At 34.0% G+C, this 8,854-nt stretch overlaps 1 pseudogene; it reads left to right on the forward strand.

Moving 5' to 3' along the window:
• The first annotated feature begins 2,059 nt into the window (after nt 1-2,059).
• LOC133815001 (long chain acyl-CoA synthetase 8-like) lies at nt 2,060-5,393 on the forward strand (annotated as a pseudogene).
• The last annotated feature ends 3,461 nt before the right edge of the window (nt 5,394-8,854 follow it).

Genomic DNA, 8,854 nt, shown 5'->3' on the forward strand with positions numbered 1-8,854 from the left:
GAAATCAGAGTCAACCCAATGCGCCGTGATGACCATATAGTTCAAATTTTGAATAGAAGTCCATGTATCAGTGGTGATGGATACCCTCTCATGCTTTAAAATATTTTCAATTTATTTTTCTCTTCAGCATACAATTTCAACACATCTTGAGCAACAGTCATCCTGGAAGGGATATCAAACCAAGGTTGTATGGTTCTAACAAATTGTGAAAAACCCTCCCCCTCAACATGTATGAAAGGTAACTCATCCAACACGATGTACTTTGATAATGCAAGCCTGCATGCCTCTTTGTTATAAGCCATGGGAACTAAAGTTGTTTCCCCCTCCTTCCCTCCTATCATTGGCTCAAAACTTAAAATCTTTTGCTTTTTCTCATCAATCTTATATGGAATAAACTCACAAACATTCCTAAAGTGATTCCACAGATGACTAGTCCAATGCTTTCTATTATCACAGAAGAACTCACTCCCACAATAACAACAAATAAATTTGGGTATATCTTCTTTGTCGTTAGGATCAACTGGGGGCAATTTTTCAAAATGCTCCCAAATATTTGACCCTTTTGTTTCTTTTGCAGCCAAAGGAGGTTTCTCTCTCTTTTTACCCCTTCTTTTAGGTATACCCTGTGCTTGATCTGTAGGAGTTTCATAATTGGTAGGTGGAGGTGGTGGTGGTGGAGTTTCATCTACTTGATCTTGATTAATATCCATAATCTATAGAGCAGAAAGACATATATAATATAATGATTAACAACCAAGCATACCTAAAATCCACTAAGCCCGTGACCCGTCCAATCCACTACAACTAAAATCCAACATTACAAACACCAAACCAAACCACATATACAAAATATCAAATACAATCAAGCAAAACAATCCAACATTCAAAATATCAAATATACATTAAACTAATAATTATAACAATTTTAATTTTACATATACAATCAAGCAATTGAAAATTCTAAATATCCAATTCCAAATAACAATTTCAATTCACGACAACAATTTTTAGTATATATTACATTAAAGAATAGCATATATTTAGAAGTGCGATTATTGGTGGGGATTAAAATCACACGGAACATATTTTGGTGCCATATGAATAAACCTCAGGCGCCAAAATGAAATTTTTTTTTTAGTCTCATCTGCCAAATTCCCTAAATCTAAGTTACCCGAAAGATTTCTCTCAGCCTCCATCTCTCACTCTCGTCTCGTCTCTCCGCCCTCTCCACCTCAAGAAGTCTCTCTCTCGTCTCGTCTCTCCGCCGTCTCTCCGCCCTCTCTGCCTCACGAAGTCTCTCTCTCGTCTCGTCTCTCCGCCTCACGAAGTCTTCTCAACTCATCTCTGCCTCACGAAGACAGGCTCCAGAGTGGAGCTCTTTCTTCGCCTCACGAAGTCACGCTCCAGAGTGGAGCTTCTCTGCCTCACGAGTTCTTTCTCTGCCTCAAGAAGTCACGCCTCACGAAGTCACGCCTTCCAGAGATCTATCTCTGCCTCACGCCCACTATCTCAAGTTCGTTTCTCTCATCCCTGATAATACAAATTGTTGGTTGAATGTTGTAGTTGATTTGCTTACTTTTTCTCCTATCCTTTTCTTTTTCATAGCTGTAGTTGATTTGATAAAAAAAAACCATCTTTGATAGAAACTAGATTGATATGCAATTTTACAATATTTTAAGTCAAGAGAAACAGCTATGAAGATTATAAGATATTGTTATGAAGATTATAAGATATTGTTATGTTCAATGTTCAAGAGAAACATTTTCGTTGAAATTTTCGTTGCTATGTAAAAAGACTTTGTGGTGAAATTCGATCTATTTCATTATAAAGCTGCAAAGAAATTTTAGTTTTGGATAACATTACTGATCAACTATAATGGTACTAGGTAATCATTTGTTTGTCAATAGGTACTTTATGTTAATACTTTGCGATGAAACTCTTTCTAGATTTCTCATTTGAAGCTTAAGAGAGGCTTTAGCTTTTGACAAAATAATAGTCGAACCACACTTGATAACAATTGGTGTGCCTAGACGCACTTTATGCTATACTTCATTGTGAATTGTATGTCGCAGACAATATGACTATTTACTCATAACTGCTATATTCAGAAAGGATCTACTCTTTCACTATACGAGGATTCAGAAATGGGGAACTCAAAGGGATGTTTTATTGAATATTTTAATTCTGGTGATTATTCATCACTTTGGAAAAGCCATGGAGCATATGGCATTGTCGGTGCTTCTGTTGTTGGGATACTTATACCTGTATTTATTTCCTCTTTCTTCATTGGAAAGAAAAAGGGAAAACAAAGAGGAGTTCCTGTAGATGTTGGTGGGGATTCCGCCTATACCGTACGCAATAGTCGTGTAACTGAATTGGTTGAAGTACCATGGGAAGGAGCCACAACCATGGCAGCTATGTTTGAGCAATCTTGTAAAAAGAATTTACACAATCAATTTCTTGGAACAAGGAAGCTTATCGACAAGGACATTGTTACAGCTAGTGATGGTAGGAAGTTTAAGAAGCTTCACTTCGGAGAATATGAATGGCAAACTTATGGTGAAGCATTTGATCGTGCTTGCAACTTTGCATCCGGTCTTATTAAATTAGGCCACAATGTGGATACTCATGCTGCATTATTTTCTGAAAGCAGGGCAGATTGGTTAATATCATTCCAGGTTAGCTACTTGATGCATTTCTACATTCAATTCTTCTTGCCGTATTTGCTCTTTATATTAGTTTACTTTAATCTTCTCAAAACTCAAGACAGCACTAATATTTCTCGGATTTCAGGGATGCTTCCGACAGAATATTATTATTGTTACTATTTATGCAACTCTAGGGGAGGAGGCGCTAATCCATGCACGTAATGAGGTATGTTTGAATGACATAGCAGTGTATGTATATTTTAGGAAAGTTAGCATAAGTTAGGGGATGGAGGATTCATCGCTACAAGCTCATGTATTTGTTAGAATACATAAATAATATACAAATGTGGACACATTGAATGGTCCCCATGATTGTTAACAGCCCTAAAGGAAAAAGGAAATGGTTCTCATCTTAGAAATTTGACATTTGAACAGACTTCAACTTCGACCTTGATATGCGATTCAAAGCAGCTGAAGAAGCTGGCTGCTATAAGCACAAGCCTCAAAACGATTCAGAATGTTATTTATTTTGAAGAAGATGGAACTTCAAAAGAAACTGGATATTCTGAAAGCATGAGCGGCTGGACAGTTGTGTCCTTTTCTGAAGTTGAGAGACTTGGTAAAGCATGTCCCGTTCCACCAAGCCTACCCTCTAAGAATGAAGTTGTTGTTGTTATGTACACAAGTGGCAGTACAGGTCTGCCAAAGGTTCGTTTCCTGCTATTTGTTTCTTTTGTTATGTTTCCTGTTCTTTTGCTTGAGCAATAGTTAGTACTGATCCAAATGTATTTTGAATGTTAGATTGTACAAATACATTGTATCTTAGTGCAACATGCATATTAATATTAATTTGTCTATGTGTGTGAATAAATATCTATCTAAATATATAGCGAGCTAGTTCGGTAGGGGTGTTTTCCCTATTGGCAGGGGTCAATTTTTTGTATGAAAAATGGTATTTGTTATTTATTTGACATTGATGCTTTATCGATAAAGTGATTTATTATGACTGTTAGATTTAAATAAAATGGTCAAAATTGGTTTTCCTATTAATAGTGATAAAATAAAATTTCAATATGTAATGATTCCATATGTTTGTCTTTATTCATTGAAGAAGGCTTCTTTTGAGAAACTTGGTTGGAAGTGAATAATTACTGTACATTTTAGTTCAAGTAAAAATGTAATTTGGAGTTCTTCTTTACAAGTATATATTCTGAATTGAATACTTGTTCAATCATCTTCTGAAAGTATTGAAACTTGAGCAACTAATTTGTAATGTCCAAGATTGCATGATGACATTTTTTGGTGTGACTGTCTAGGGTGTTATGATAACACATGGAAACATTGTAGCCACTGCTGCAGCAGTTATAACAGTCATTCCAGAACTAAATAGCAAAGATGTCTACTTGGCGTACTTGCCCCTGGCTCACGTTTTTGAATTGGCTGCTGAGGTACCCACATATGTTCTTTTACTTGTGCATGTTAGACACTAAAATTTGTTGTAACACACTCGTGACTTTCCAGTCTGTCATGGTGTCTACGGGATGTAGAATTGGTTGTGGTTCCCCATTGACTATAACAGACATATCAAACAAAATTAAGAAGGGAACCAAGGGAGATGCTTCTGAATTAAAGCCAACTCTCATGGCAGCAGTTCCTGCTATACTGGATCGTGTTCGAGATGGAGTACTGAAAAAGGTGCTTATTGGTTGTATAATTATTTCCCTCCTAGCTTTGTGGTGATTTCGGGTGCATGTACTCATTGGAATATGTTTTTATTTATTAATTAATTATGTCCATAAATATCAGGTTGAGGATACTGGGGGTCTAGCGAAGACTCTTTTTACCTTTGCATATACACGTCGACTGGCAGCTGTAGAAGGAAGCTGGTTTGGGGCTTGGGGACTGGAAAAAATGCTGTGGGATTTAATCATCTTTAAGAAAATACGCTCTGTACTTGGAGGAGATATTAGATTTATGCTCTGTGGTGAGCTCCTTTATCTGCGGATTCACAACGCTTCATCAATATCTGCATGGGGTAATTATTTCATATTCTTGAGATTTACAATAATTGAATTTGAGGTTTAACCTTGTTATTTAATACGATTAAAAGGTTGAATTATTGGATTGCAAACTCTACTAGATTAGTGTGTCCACATGTGAAGTCATATGTCATACTTATATGCACGCAATCACTCGTCCAAATTCATTTAGATGCTAATACTTCCATATTTAGTTCCATGCTAGACTAACTATGCACTGTGAAATTCTTGCAATGGGTCGTGTTATTTTTCATTTCATGTGTATCTATTGCTTATTATTGCATACTTTTCTTTTTGGTTGATTATGCTTAAATAGGGCTCCTATTGGCCAAGGATATGGCTTGACGGAAACTTTTGCTGGAGCTGCTTTTTCTGAGGCAAATGACACAGCAGTGGGCCGTGTAGGGCCACCCCTTCCTTGTTGCTACATTAAGGTATATTAAGAGTTGATCATTTATGCGTTAATTTCATCTAATATAAATATTCAACTGATTGCTTTTTGACATAGTGGTTATATAATATTTTGTATTGATTGCTTTTAGCCAAGTCTTAATGAGAAATTAAAATGCATGAAGCAACATGCTTTTAGATCAGTTCACTTAATATTATTGACTTCGATTTAAAAGGAATGATTTCTTTTTTCTTATTATTTTTAAAATAGATTTTGGGAGATGAAAAGAGTGGAAATGGATTATGCAAACAATGATATTCTTGGAAAAGCAGTTGAGAAGAGTCTTAGCAGCATTCTAGCAAGTGAGTTTTATTTAAAGATGCGTGTTAGATTTAAAATTGTTCAAAAATCTTATTATTTGCATAGATTGATATGGTAAATAACCTTAAATGTATTGAAAACTATATTTTATGTTATAAGAGAATTTGAAAACTAATATTGATGGGGCTTTAGTATGATTTATGCTTACTTAGTTGTGGCAGAGGAATTGGTTCGTAGTAATTAGTTGGAGGATGCCAATAGGGTTCTCTTGTGGGGTGGTGGTTTATTCTTGTCCCATGTGCCTTTTTTTTTAATTTTTTTATGGAATATATGTGTACAAGTAATGTTAGCATTTTCTTTTTTATAAGTTGATGCAATGTCTTGAGATTATTCCTTTTAAGGTTGAGGACTTCAGCTGTAGTTGTCTGAGTTATGATTGATGTTTACAATAGTGATTGTATATAATTGCTGCATATATAACATGTTCAGTTACGTTTTAATTGTAGTCATAAGGTTTCTTGTTCTACTGATTTTCTTTATTGATTAAGATAATATATAATGTATTTTCTTAGCTATGCATATACATGAACTGTTCTAATAGGTGATAATAAATAAAGCAATCTACATTTGTTTTGATATGAGTTTTTACTGCTAAGCCATCTAAGGGCTTCTCTTTTCCTCACTCCATCCCACTCTTGTTGAATTTGATTGTTGGTCTGTTTAATCAAAGAGGTGTTCTCTGCATTTTCTTTTCTACTTGGCTATTATTAGTATTCATTGAAAGGCTTATATGGGAATAAAATTGGTCTCAAGAGTCAAGACAGTCCATGGTGGTAAAGCAACTGTATATGAACCTATCACTTTTAATATCTATTTCCACTGAACCATTGATAATGAACCAATATCACTCTTCTTCATTGGTTGTAATAGCTTTTGGGGAATGTGGTCCTTGTGTGTTTTCTTGACCCTGTTTTTATTTTTGTTACCTTTTGGGGAACTGAGGCATCTATAAAGGGATCTCATATTTTCATCTCAGCTAGGTTTGGTTCATTTGGCTATTTTTTCACTTTCAAGGTATTCATTATTGTAGAGAAAATGCTCAAGATAGAACAAACTTTCATGGATTTATCATTTCCCTTATTTGTATTGATAATAAATCTGATTTTTTTTTCATCCTTTTAAATTGGAATACAAACTGCTTTTGGTTTTTTGTTCTTTCTATGTGTGTTGTGTCTGCTTTTCTTTTTATTGTTGGTTTTATTTCAAACTGTTGCATTATTGTTGGCCTTCGCTATTAGTTTTTCTCCTGCTTTTGCTGCCTCTTGTCGTTGTATTTAAGATTTTTGTTGTTCTTTTTATTTTGTGAGCTCTAGTTTCCAAGGACTCTATAGTGGGTTTGGATAGTTTCTTGGTTGTAAGAGTTGTAATTTTTTTTAATGATGACTCCTAATTAAAGGTCGAATGATGTTGATAGTTTATTAATTGGTATGTAGCTTTCATTTTAGTGGCTTCATTGGATTTCAAATTGGAGGGAACTTTATTTGCAGCAGTTTGCAAGAGGTATGTTTTCTTTTATTTTTGTTAAAATACTTTGCAAATGTTAGAGGAGTTTGAATATTTTAGATATTCATCCATAGTGAAGTAGGTTATGAGATTATTATTATTGTGTGCTGCGGTGATAACGGAAGGTTGAGAACTTGTGTGTATTAGTGAAGTAGGTTCTGAGAAATTTGTGTGCTGCGGCGAGATAAGGAAGAAAACTTGTGTGTTGTTTGAATATTTTGAATTGAGAATGATTGATGGTTGATTAATAAATATGGCTGGAATGTTTTCTGATTTTCTGTTAGTTATTTGATGTATATCTAATAAACTTCAAAAGATTAGTATCCCTTTTGTATACACCTATAAAAGATTAGAGGATCAATATTATTACCCTATATTAATTATCCATTTTCTTAAACCTCTGTAAACATGAAAGACTTAATGTAGTATGCTTCATAAGATGTAATGTAATAACCAATATTCACGAGTTCATGAGTAGGTGACAAGCCAAAAACATCAAACAGTGCAAATAAATCTTCTAAAGTACCTGTATATGTAGTTTATCAACTTCAATCATTAACAGAGATCCTAAATTCCCAGTGAGAATTTCCAAAGCATCCACATACTTTGCTTGTTGCTCCAATATAGAAATGTATACCATCAGAGTTGCACTAATTCAAGGTTTTAGCATATAATCAATTGACAATAGAACAAAAAAAAAATATTTGGTGATATATTAATAAAGAGAATATTAAAGCATGTATGTATGGGAGAAGATGATACATAAAATTGTTTTAGTACAATATCGAATATACACAGATCAAGCTAGCTAGCTAGCTCTAGTCTTCCCGTTCACACATAAAATTGGGAATTTGTTTTTTGTCTATTCTAGCAGCTAGTGCCTTTTGTGTTTAATTAAAGAACAATTGTTAATTTATTAAAAAAAAAGAGAACAAGAATTCATGCCTATAATGTCTGAAGTGATTAGGGCACCCCCTAGAGGTTTTTATGACATGGAAAATTATGATGAGCAAGAATTCATGCCTATAATGTCTGAAGTTACTGAATCTAGGTTATATAATGTAGTGGAAGATGAACAATATGTTAGAGATGATTGTGAGGGTATATTAGTTTGATTATTGTTGTGTTTTTTGTAAATTGTAGAAGATGTTGCACTTAACATTTAAAGTTGTAATCAATGGAAATTTCAGTTTATACTTCAGCTCATTAATTGGTTGTTTCTTATTTGTGTATTTTTAGCGAAGAACTCTTGAAAACATATGTCTTTTATTTATTTACTTAGTTTTTGCTGGCAGTGGCTAGACTGTAATACGGATGATTTCCCATCTTCTCTTTGTAATACAATCTGGTTTCTTATAATAAAAAATAAATCTTAATAAATACCTAACAGCATACACTCAACATCATAGCAGCCAAATAACAGAAAAAAGAATAGTACCATAAATCAACAAAAACGATTGAATTTAATTCAGCGATAAATTCTAGATCAGTTCTCAACACAAACACCTAAACTTGCAAGAATTAGCTGACCAATTAGCAGTAGACATCAAAACTGCCAAAGCCCTCAAGCTTAAACTGTTGGTACATATTCTTCTCTATTTTTCGTAAAAGCAATGTATGATCTCCCTCATTCTACAATTATTTCGTTGATCAATAAATGATGTGTTTGTGTCCTAGGTAAGCATGTTCATTCCTCAAATACATATTGCTGGATACATGCATATATGGACTTTGTATTGAAAACATATACCCACAAATACAAATACTTTACATTTATAGCACATTCCTAAAGGTATTTGATATAACATTTATTACTGTTTCTCTCTATCTTTCGGGAAGTTGAAAACAATATCTTCTATCCATAGCAATGGAGTTTTGTTTTTCTTATTTTT

Source organism: Humulus lupulus, chromosome 2 (genome assembly GCF_963169125.1).
Source record: "Humulus lupulus chromosome 2, drHumLupu1.1, whole genome shotgun sequence".
Taxonomy (NCBI): Eukaryota; Viridiplantae; Streptophyta; class Magnoliopsida; order Rosales; family Cannabaceae; genus Humulus; species Humulus lupulus.